We start from the raw sequence: 11,699 nt of genomic DNA on the forward strand, positions 1-11,699 counted from the left end.
TCGGTTCGAAATGTGTTCAAATTTTGACAAATTTTGTTCAGCGATGAGGCTCATTTCTGGTTGAATGGCTACGTAAATAAGCAAAATTGCCGCATTTGGAGTGAAGAGCAACCAGAAGCCGTTCAAGAACTGCCCATGCATCCCGAAAAATGCACTGTTTGGTGTGGTTTGTACGCTGGTGGAATCATTGGACCGTATTTTTTCAAAGATGCTGTTGGACGCAACGTTACGGTGAATGAACACATTTCGAACCGAACACTGATTTTGGTAATAAAATTCAATGATTTGCAAGCGTTGCTCGTTAGTAAGTCTATTCATGATGAAATGTCAAAGCATACTGAGCATCTTTCTCTTTGACACCATGTCTGAAATCCCACGTGATCTGTCAAATACTAATGCATGAAAATCCTAACCTCAAAAAAATCACCCTTTATATGTATCGCACGATTTACACTTATATGGCTGTAATACACACAATTTGTAACCGATCTGCACAAAATTTGGCACGGAATGTTTTGTTACTGATCTTAACATATGTGCGAGATTTCATCAAAATCGGTTCAGATTTGGATGTAGCACCCATACATATTTATCGCCGGATTTGCACTTATATGGCTGTAGTAACAACAATTTGCAAACGATCTGTTAAATAGTCGGTTCAGATTTAGATATAGCTCTCATATACATGTATATTTATATGTTGCCCGAATTTTCAATTGTAGGGTAGGGTATTATATAGTCGGCTCCGCCCGACTTTTATCTTTCCTTACTAATTTTTTTTTTGATCTTTTGTTTGCCAAAAAAGAGATACCGGAAGAGAACTCGACAAATGCAATCCATGGTGGAGGGTATATAACTTACGGCGGAACTTTTTTACTTGTTTAGTTTTGGTTTTGTTATTTCATGTATCCAAAATTATATCGCCTTAATTGAAATTTTTATATTCTTCATCATATGGTGGAAAAAGGACATTGAATGTGTTGTTAGTTTGTTTTTATGTTGTTAGGATCTTGTATCCAACAATAGGAGTAAAACAGAGAAAGTCGGCCACATTCAATATTTGCACCACCTGCTATTTTATAAGGATTCCCAATAAACTTTTACTTCCAGTTATTTCTAACAAAAAGTAAACATAATTGTTTGATTCAAAATACAAAAAAACAACAATTGACAAGTTTTTTGTAAAATGAAGAAAAAAACTCATCCACTGGACGTCTTGTTTGAAATATGACATTATTTCCTAATATGGACCAGTTTTGTTTACTTGTCACCATTAAATAGACTACGAAGCCTTACCACATTGACACCTGTTTTCCCTGAAATAGAGAGCAACAAGTAAATACATATATTTCCTTATGGTTTATAGAATTTGAACATTTGATATGCCGCGCTGCACATTTCATTTCATGTCTAGGTTATTGGAGTGAATGCGGCTGGAAAAGTAGAGTCATCTCAAAATCACAGTGTTTTCAATGGACCCTAGGGAAACGGAATATGAAGCAAAGTGTTGCCGACAATAGAAAATCGTCATCTTATATCGGGAAAGTATGAAAAAAAAGCAGCATATAAAAGTAATGCTTCCCGTTTCTCGATTACCAATTTATTATCCAACCACAACAGTACGACTAACATACTGGCAAAGTGTAATGAAATACGCACGCTTTTAGCAGTTAATACGGGGATGCACATTGGGTGGGACTTTGAAAAAACAAGTACAAAACAAATAAAAGCGTGCTAAGTTCGGCCGGGCCGAATCTTATATACCCTCCACCATGGATCGCATTTGTCGAGTTCTTTTCCCGGCATCTCTTCTTAGGCAAAAAAAGGATATAAGAAAAGATTTGCTCTGCTATTAGAGCGATATCAAGATATGGTCCGGTTTGGGTCACAATTATATTATATGTTGGAGACCTGTACAAAATGTCAGACAATTCAAATAAGAATTGCGCCCTTTGGGGGCTCAAGAAGTAAAATAGAGAGATCGATTTATATGGGAGCTGTATCGGGCTATAGACCGATTCAGACCATAATAAACACGTATGTTGATGGCCATGAGAGGATCCGTCGCACAAAATTTCAGACAAATCGGATAATAATTGCGACCTCTAGAGGCTCAAGAAATCAAGATCCCAGATCGGTTTATATGGCAGCTATATCAGGTTATGAACCGATTTGAACCTTTTTTGACACAGTTGTTGAAAGTAAGAATAAAATACGCCATGCAAAATTTCAGCCAAATCGGATAGGAATTGCGCCCTCTAGAAGCTCAAGAAGTCAAGACCCAAGATCGGTTTATATGACAGCTATATCAGGTTATAAACCGGTTTGAACCATACTTGGCACAGTTGTTGGATATCATAACAAAATACTTCGTGCATAAATTCATTCAAATCGGATAAGAATTGCGTCCTCTAGAGGCTCAAGAAGTCAAGACCCAAGATCGGTTTATATGGCAGCTATATCAGGTTATGGACCTATTTGAACCATACTTGGCACAGTTGTTGGATATCATAACAAAACACGTCGTGCAAAATTTCATTCTAATCGGATAAGGATTGCGCACTCTAGAGGCTCAAGAAATCAAGACTCAAGACGGGTTTATATGGCAGCTACATCAAAACATGGAACGATATGGCCCATTTACAATACCAATTGGCCTACACTAATAAGAAGTATTTGTGCAAAATTTCAAGCGGCTAGCTTTACTCCTTCGGAAGTTAGCGTGCTTTCGACAGACAGAAAGACAGACGGACGGACGGACGGACACGGCTAGATCGACATAAAATGTCGCGACGATCAAGAATATATATACTTTATGGGGTCTCGGACGAATATTTCGAGTAGTTATAAATAGAATGACGAAATTAGTATACCCCCCATCCTATGGTGGAGGTTATAAAAAGTAACTTAAAACAAGTAAAAAAGCGTAAAAAAGTTCGGCCGGGTCGAACTTTGGATACCCACCACCTCGGCTATATATGCAATCCACCTTTCGTCGTAATGCGGTGAAAAATGCATAATTTATGCCCCCATAGCAGCTTTATCGAAATATGGACCGATTTGGACCCAACTGGACATGGATATTGAGTGGACTATTAATTAATTAATTAATTTTGTAGAACAAAATATTGCTCTTTTTGGTAGCCACATCCAAATATAGACCTATCTGAACCATAAACGACACGGATGTCGAAAAGCCTAATATAAGTCACCTTGTGAATTTTCAGCGAAATCGGATTATAAATGTGCCTTTTATGGGGCCAAGACTTTAACTTGAGACATCGGTTTATATGACAGCTATATCCAAATCTGAACCGATCCGCGCCAAATTGAAGAGGGCTGACAAAGAGCCTAACACAACTCACTGTCCCAAATTTCGGCGACATCAATGCGCCTTTTATGGGCCCAAAACCTTAAATCGAGAGATCGGTCTATATGGTAGCTATATCCAAATCTGGACCGATCTGATCCAAATTGCAGAAGGATGGCGACTGGCCTAACACAACTCACTGTCTCAAATTTCAGCAAAATCATCGGATAATAAATGCGGCTTTTATGGGCCTAAGACCCTAAATCGGCGGATCGGTCTATATGGGGGCTATATCAAGATATAGTCCGATATAGCCCATCTTCGAACTTAACTTACTTATTAGCAAAAAAAGAATATGTGCAAAGTTTCAGGTCAATATCTCTATTTTTAAAGACTGTAGCGTGATTTCAACAGACAGACGGACGGACATGGCTAGATCGTCTTAGATTTTTGAGATGATCAAGAATATATATACTTTATAGGATCGGAAATGGATATTTCGATGTTTTGCAAACGGAATGACAAAATGAATCTACCCCCATCCTTCAGTGGTTGGTATAAAAATTTGTTTTGGTTTTTCATTGGGTTAAAAGCTGCACAATATCCTAACTCATAAACTGATTTTAAGATCAAAGAAAAAGAATCTTCACTGTAAGAAATTTTAATTCGTATACGTTTTTTTCTCAATTTGATGTTAAGAAAAAATCCTACAAATTTTGATTTTATTATATATTTCATTTTTTTAATTATATGGAAATATCCATCCCATTGTGCATCTCCATCAAATGTTGAGTCAGTCCTTAGGCTTAGATCTGGCTTCCCAACAGGCACATCACTAGCGGCGAATTTAATTAAACACTATTAACTTTACAAGATATCTCCGCATGTATTAACACTTGTCTGCCTATGGTTCACGGTTTATGCATCGCTATCGATTGATTATTGTCTCAATAAAATATATATCAAATGAAACATCATCGAATTGCCATAACATCCAGAAGAGAAACACACACTCACTCACACATAAACACACAACTTTACGTTTCTGTTTGTGTGTCTTATGCCGGTTTTTTTCTTCTGATGCCTTTCTTCTCTGCCAAAGCTTGGTTATGAATGGGAAGATAGCTGATCCAATAGTGCCTTGGTTGTTGCGCAGACGCATCAGCCAAGAGTAGAGGATCGTGCACCACCGGTACGGTCACTTTCACTACCATTTACCACCCAAAAACTGTTTAATTTTTTTTGTTTCAAATTTTTAGGTGAATTTGTATGGATGTTTGTCTCTTTGTATTTTAAGCGATAATGTTATTGAATTTTAAGTCTTGATAAAACATACACCCAGAAAATTTCATACTTTCCCAAGAGATTTCTTTAAAGACAAAATATCTACGAACTTTTCTTTAACAATCAAACAAATATTTGCAAGTTTTGTAAAGGCAAATTTTTTTTGAAATTCTCTCTAAAAACAAATTTTATACCCTCCACCATAGGATGGAGGTATACTAATTTCGTCATTCTGTTTGTAACACCTTGATATGCGTCTAAGACCCCATAAAGTATATATATTCTTGATCGTCATGTCATTTTAAGTCAAAATAGCCATGTCCGTCCGTCTGTCTGTCGAAAGCACGCTAACTTTCGAAGGAGTAAAGTTAGCCGCTTGAAATTTTACACAAATACTTTTTATTAGTGTAGGTCAGTTGGGATTGTAAATGGGCCAAATCGGTCCATATTTTGATGTAGCTGCCATATAAACCGATCTTGGGTCTTGACTTCTTTAGCCTCTGGAGGGCGCAATTCTCGTCCGTTTTACACCTGATGTTTTGGTATCTAACTGTTCTAAGTATGATTCAAATCGGTTCATAACTTGATATAATTGGCTCATAACCTGGTATAGCTGCCATATAAACCGATCTTGGATCTCGACTTTTTGAGCCGCTGGAGGGCGCAATTCTCATCCGATTTGGCTGAAATTTAATAAGAGGTATTTTGTTATGACTTTCAATAGCTGTGCTGAGTATGGCGCAAATCGTTACATAACCTGATATAGCTGCCATATAAACCGATCTGGGATCTTAACTTCTTCAGCCTCTAGAGGGCGCTGTTATCGCCCAATTTGGCTGAAATTTTGTACAACGGCGTCTCCCATAACCTTCAACATACGTGTCTAATGTAATGTGAATCGATACAGCTCCCATAAAAACCGATCTCCCAATTTTACTTCTTGAGCCCCTACAAAGCACAATTCTTATCCGAATGAACTGAAATATTACACAATGACTTCTACAAGGTTCAACATTCAATTCATTTATGGTTCGAATAACTTGATATAGCTCCAATAGCATAAAGTTCGTATTCATCATTCTTTGTTAGCCTTAAAAGAGATACCGCGCATAGGACTCGGCAAATGCGATCCATGGTGGAGGGTATATAAGATTCGGCCAGGCCGAACTTAGCACGCTTTTACTTGTTTTTTTTTTTTTTTTTCGATCTTTTCTACGGATGATACATTTTCAAAATGATCTGAAGACATTACGTCCATGAAATTTTCTCCAAAGACTAAATATCTTCTTACATATGACAAGTAGAAGTGTGCTAAGTTCTGCCGAGCCGAATCTTGGGAACACACCACCATAGATTCTGCTAAAATATGGGAGCTATATCTTGTTTTAGACCGATTTGGACCGTACTTGACACAGTTGTTGAAAGTCATAATAGAACACTATATGCAAAATTTCAGCCAAATCAGACAAAAATTGCGGCTTCCAGGGGTTCAAGAAGTCAAATCAGGAAATCGTTTAACATAGGAGCTATATCAGGTTATAAACCGATTTGGACCGTACTTCGCACAGTTGTTGAGAGTCATTATTGAACACTGTGTGCAAAATTTAGATAAATCGGACAGAAATTGTGACTTCTGGCGGCTCAAGAAGTCAAATCCGGAGATCGGTTTATATGGGAGGTACATCAGGTTCATGACCGATTCGAATCGTAGTTGGCATAGTTTTTAAAAGTCATAACATTACACCATGTGCAAATTTCAGGCAAATTGGACAAAAATTAATCGGGATATCGGTTTATATAGGAGATGTATCCAAATCTGAACCGATATGGCCCATTTGCAATCCCCAATGACCTACATCAATATTAAGTATCTGTGCAAAATTTCAAGCGATTAGCTTTTCGCGATCGACCTCTATCGTGATTTCGACAGACGGACGGACCGACGGACGGTCATGGCTAGATCGACTTAAGATGTCGAGACGAAAAAGAATATATATACTTTATGGTGTCCTAGATCAATATTTCGAGGTGTTATAAACGGAATGACTAGATTAGTATACCTCCCATCTTATGGTAGGGGGTATAAAAATCAATTTTTGTTTGTTTGTTCGTTTGTATGTATGTTCCGTATAGACTCAAAAATGGCTGAACCGATTTTCTTGAAATTTTCACAGATGGTGCATAATGATCCCGTGGTGAAAAAAGGGTACTACATTCTTTGAAACGTCAGATCTCGGAGATGGGTGGTGTGATTTAATTGAAATTTTGTGTGCTCTCTTATAGTAACCTAGACAGGAGGTTAAGGGAGCTTTCTCATTGGTCATGTGGCGGCCACGGACACTGTGTTATACTTAATACCTACCTGACCCGCTTTTTGATAAAAATTACTGTACCACTATTCCTGATAGAACCGATTGGAACTACGATATCCCTGCTAATAGAAGTTGCATAGACTTCTATACGGATGGTTCTTTGCGGTGTACTAGAACTGGTCATATCGAAAAGGTTACCGGACCACTGCAGTGTGTATCAGAGATCCTTGCAATTAAGGAAGTGGTGGAATGGCTAATACGAGTATAATATCATTACGACGATTGGCATAAATATCTTCTCAGACAGCCAGGCAGCCAATAAATCCCTGGAGAACGTATTTCTGAAAACAAAAACCGCCTTCGACTATCGCAGATCTCTCAACGAGATGGCTGAACAGTTCAAAATTCACTTGTTCTGGGTGCCGAGCCACAGAGATATCCCAGGGTATTCTAAAGCAGACGAGCTTGCGCGACTAGAAACTACCTTATACACTCCAGGGGCACTGGAATCCGTGGGTATGCCTCTAGCGACTTGTAAGCTAAGTTTTCATGACCAGGTCCGAAGGTCAACGAATGATAGATGGTCACAAAGAGGGGGCTGTGAGCATTCCAATATTATGTGGCCTCAACTAGACTTGAAGAGATCTACTGCTTTGTTGTCACTGGCTTAAACAGACGTCTAAATCATTGTGTCCGTCATGACAGGTCACTGTCTAATCGGAAAACATGCTGACAGACGTTGTCGTTGCCAGCAACGACTTTTGCAGAAGCTGTAGGGACATCGAGGAAGAAGAAACTATAGAACACCTTCTGTGTGTGTGTTCCGGACTAGCAGTTAGAAGGAGTCCCACTTTAGATTATCATTTCTTTGAGAATCTGTCTGATTTAGCGGATGTGAACATTCGCAAGTTACTGGGCTTTTTAAGGCGATCTGGATGGTTCAACGGTAGGTACTAGAAGGCATCTTCGTTCTTTTGTTCCTGTGGCATCACAATGGACAAAAACGTCTAAGTGGGTCTGATGGCAAACTGACACTTAAACCTAAACCTAACCTATATTAACCTAAAAACCTATATTAACCTAACCCCCCCAAATTTCGGCGACGTTGGAGATTGGTGAGAGATCGGTCTATATGGCAGCTATATCCAAATCTGGACCGATCTAAGCCATATTGCAGAAAGTTGTGGAAGAGCCTAACACAACTCCCTGTCCTAAATTTCGGCGACGTTGCACAATAAATGCGCTTTTTATGGGCCCAAGACCTTAAATCGGTCTATATGGCAGCTATGTATATCCAAATCTGGACCGATCTGGACCATATTGCAGAAAGATGTGTTACTTAACTCACTGTCCCAAATTTCGGCGAAATCGAACAATAAATGCGTCTTTTATGGGCCCAAAACCTTAAATCGAGAGATCGGTCAATATAAAAGCCATATCCAAGTCTGGACCGTTCTGGGCCAAGTTTCAAAAAGATGTTAGGGGTCTAAAACAACTCACTGTCCACAACTTTGGCAAAATCAGACAATAAATGCGCCTCATGGGACTAAGTCAGCGGATCGGTCTATATGGCAGCTGTATTCAAATCTGGACCGTTCGGGGCCAAATTGAAGAATGATGTCGACTGGCCTAACACAACTCAGTGTCCCAAATTTCAGCAAAATCGGATAATAAATGTGGTTCTTATGGGACTAAGACCCTAAATCAGCAAATCGGTCTATATGGGGGCTATATCAAGATATAGTCCGATATAGCCCATCTTCGAACTTTACCTGCTTATGGTAAAAAAAAGAATCTATGCAAAGTTTCAGTTTATTATCTCCATTTTTAAGGACTGTAGCGTGATTTCAACAGACAGGCGGACGGACACGGCTAGATCGTCTTAGATTTTTACGCTGATCATGAATACATATACTTTATAGGGTTGGAAATGGATATTTCGATGTGTTGTAAACGGAATGACAAAATGAATATAACCCCATCCTTCGGTAGTGGGTATAATAAAGATATGGCATCCAAAAAATGACTAAGTGAGCCTCAATTGCGGACATCCACATAACAAAATCTGCAATAAACTGTCAGCTATCTTCTTTAGAAACTGATTCTCTTAATAACCAACATAATTTCTTTTAGTGTAGCATCTGCCGTTGCATGAAGAATCTGCAAAATGTAAACAAATGCATTACCAAACTAACCGGAGGGAAACTTTTATCGCATTGTCTATTAGTCAACAAATCGAATCAACTATCTCCTGTACACACGTGAGACAACAACTGTGCATCATTCATTATTCATCCTCAATGTCCGAACATTGTTTCACAAGCTTTAAAAAAACTCGAATTGAAAAAAGTCATAAATCAATATTTTAGGAAATTTTCCTCTAAGCTTCCAGGAGTCAGTGAGGAGTCAGGTGGCACTGGCTCTTAATTAAATACTGAGTGTCAATGATGCTCGAGATGACAAGGCGAGTTATTGGCGCCTTCAAATAACCAATGGCGAACATCAGCGTCTGTTCCCAGGTTAGGGACGGCTGGCGGCGAGCGTCGGATTTTGGAGCAAGCGGCTCGCCACAACGAGGGATACATGCAACCCCACAAACCCATGCGGTTGGGGCGCTGGGCCAGTAACCCGCCCCTGGAAAACATAGAACTACTATGAAAAACAAAGGAATAGTAAAAACGGACCCCCCCAACGTTGACGACCCACGCAAACGAAAAAAGGACCATGATTTGCGGATCTGCACCTGCAATGTCCGCACTCTTTATACAGAAGGTGCAGTAACGCGCTGGCGGATGTATTCGAGAAGTACAAGCAGATATTACCGCCTTACATGGAGTGCGATGGACTGGGAATGGCGTCACTACAACACCAAACAGTGACGCATGCATTTGGTTGTGGATTTGTCATTAGTCGGAGACTGAAACACCTTGTCTCCAGTTGACTCCGATGGATGAGAGACTAGCCACCATCCGCATAAAAGCCAAATTCTTCAACATCAGCCATATTTGTGCCCATGCCCTGACGGAAGACAAAGACGAGCAGACCAAGGATATTTTCTACGAGCGCCTAGAGAGAGAATATGACCGCTGCCCCGCCCATGATATTAAAATCGTTCTGGAAGATTTTAATGCGAAAATTGGGAAGGAAGACATTTTTGGTCCAACACTCGGAAAGTTTAGCCTCCACGAGATAACGTCCAGTAAGGGGGGAGGCTGATACATTTCGCCGTGGCAAAAAACATGGTAGTTAGTAGCATCAGATTTCAACAAAAAAATATTCACAAAGCCACCTGGCTGTCACCCGATCAAAACACGAGAAACCAAATTGATCACGTTGTGATAGATGGAAAGCATTCATCCAGCTTGTTAGATGTACGATCGATCCGTGGAGCGAATATAGATTCGGATCATTACCTTGTTGCAGCAAAGGTTCGCACCCACTTGAACATGGCGAGGAAAGTACGATCTAACACTGCACGGAAGTTGGACATTAAAAAGCTGCAAACACAACAAATGACAGCGGCATACTCCACTCGACTGACCCAACTGCCTTATGAAAGCACTCCTTGTTACGATGATATAATGGCGCAGTGGCAAATTATTGCCCACTCCATGGAAAATGCCGGAGTGGGCAATAGTCCGCACTTGGGTATCGGAAGCCTCCTCCAAGAAACCCATGGTACGACCAAGAGTGTCGAGATGCTACTGAAGCCAAGAATGCGGCATATATAGAGCAACCCTGCAATCAGTAGCAACGCGTCAGATGAAGGAGAGGTATCGGGAGAAAAGTCTATTCCGCAGAAAGAAAAAGGAAATGCAAAGACGTGAGTGTGAGCGAATTGAGATGTACAGGAGTCATAATGAAATTCTACCAAAGAATTAAACATCAAACCGATGATTTTGGTGCAGGCGCATCCTCCTGCAGAGAAAAAGAAGGAAATCTGGTAACTGACACAGATAACATGCTCAGGATATGGAAAGAACATTTTACCCAACTGCTAGTATCCGATGTTGACGGCGAAGAGGATACCGCAGAACCAATCAATGATGATGGTATAGAATGTTTACCTCCTAGTCAGAATGAGGTCCAAGTAGCAGTAACCCGAATTAAAGAACAACAAGGCAGCAGGAGCCGACGGGTTACCCGCTGAACTATTTAAGACAGGAGGCGACACGCTGATAAGGCGTATGCATCAGCTTATCTGCGCAATCTGGCTAGAAGAACGCATACCCGATGATTGGAACCTCAGCATACTATGTCCCGTACACAAGAAAGGAGACAAGACGGAATGTGCCAACTACAGAGGAATACTCTCCTCCCCATCGCATACAAGATACTCTCGAGCGTACTGTGTGAAAGATTAAAACCTAAAGTCAATGAGATAATTGGGCCCTATCAATGCGGCTTTAGACCTGGTAAAACCACCCTAGACCAGATATTCCCACTACGCCAAATCCTGGAGAAGACCCGAGAAGGACAAATCAACACCTACCATCTCAAGCCATGTCCTAGTTTGGTATCCCTGCAAAATTAATAAGACTCTGCAGGATGACACTTGCTGATACGCGTTCCTCAATAAGAATAGGAAAGAATCTCTCCGGACCATTTAATACCAAACGAGGTTTTAGACAAGGAGACAGCCTATCGTGTGATCTCTTTAATATACTGCTGGAGAAGATTGAGATGCAGATGTGCATAGATATGGCACACTATTCACAAGAGAACACACGCTACTCGCCTATGCCGACGACATCGATATCATAGGTCGGACACCGGAAATAGTAACAGCAGCC

Source organism: Stomoxys calcitrans, chromosome 4 (assembly GCF_963082655.1).
Source record: "Stomoxys calcitrans chromosome 4, idStoCalc2.1, whole genome shotgun sequence".
NCBI lineage: Eukaryota > Metazoa > Arthropoda > Insecta > Diptera > Muscidae > Stomoxys > Stomoxys calcitrans.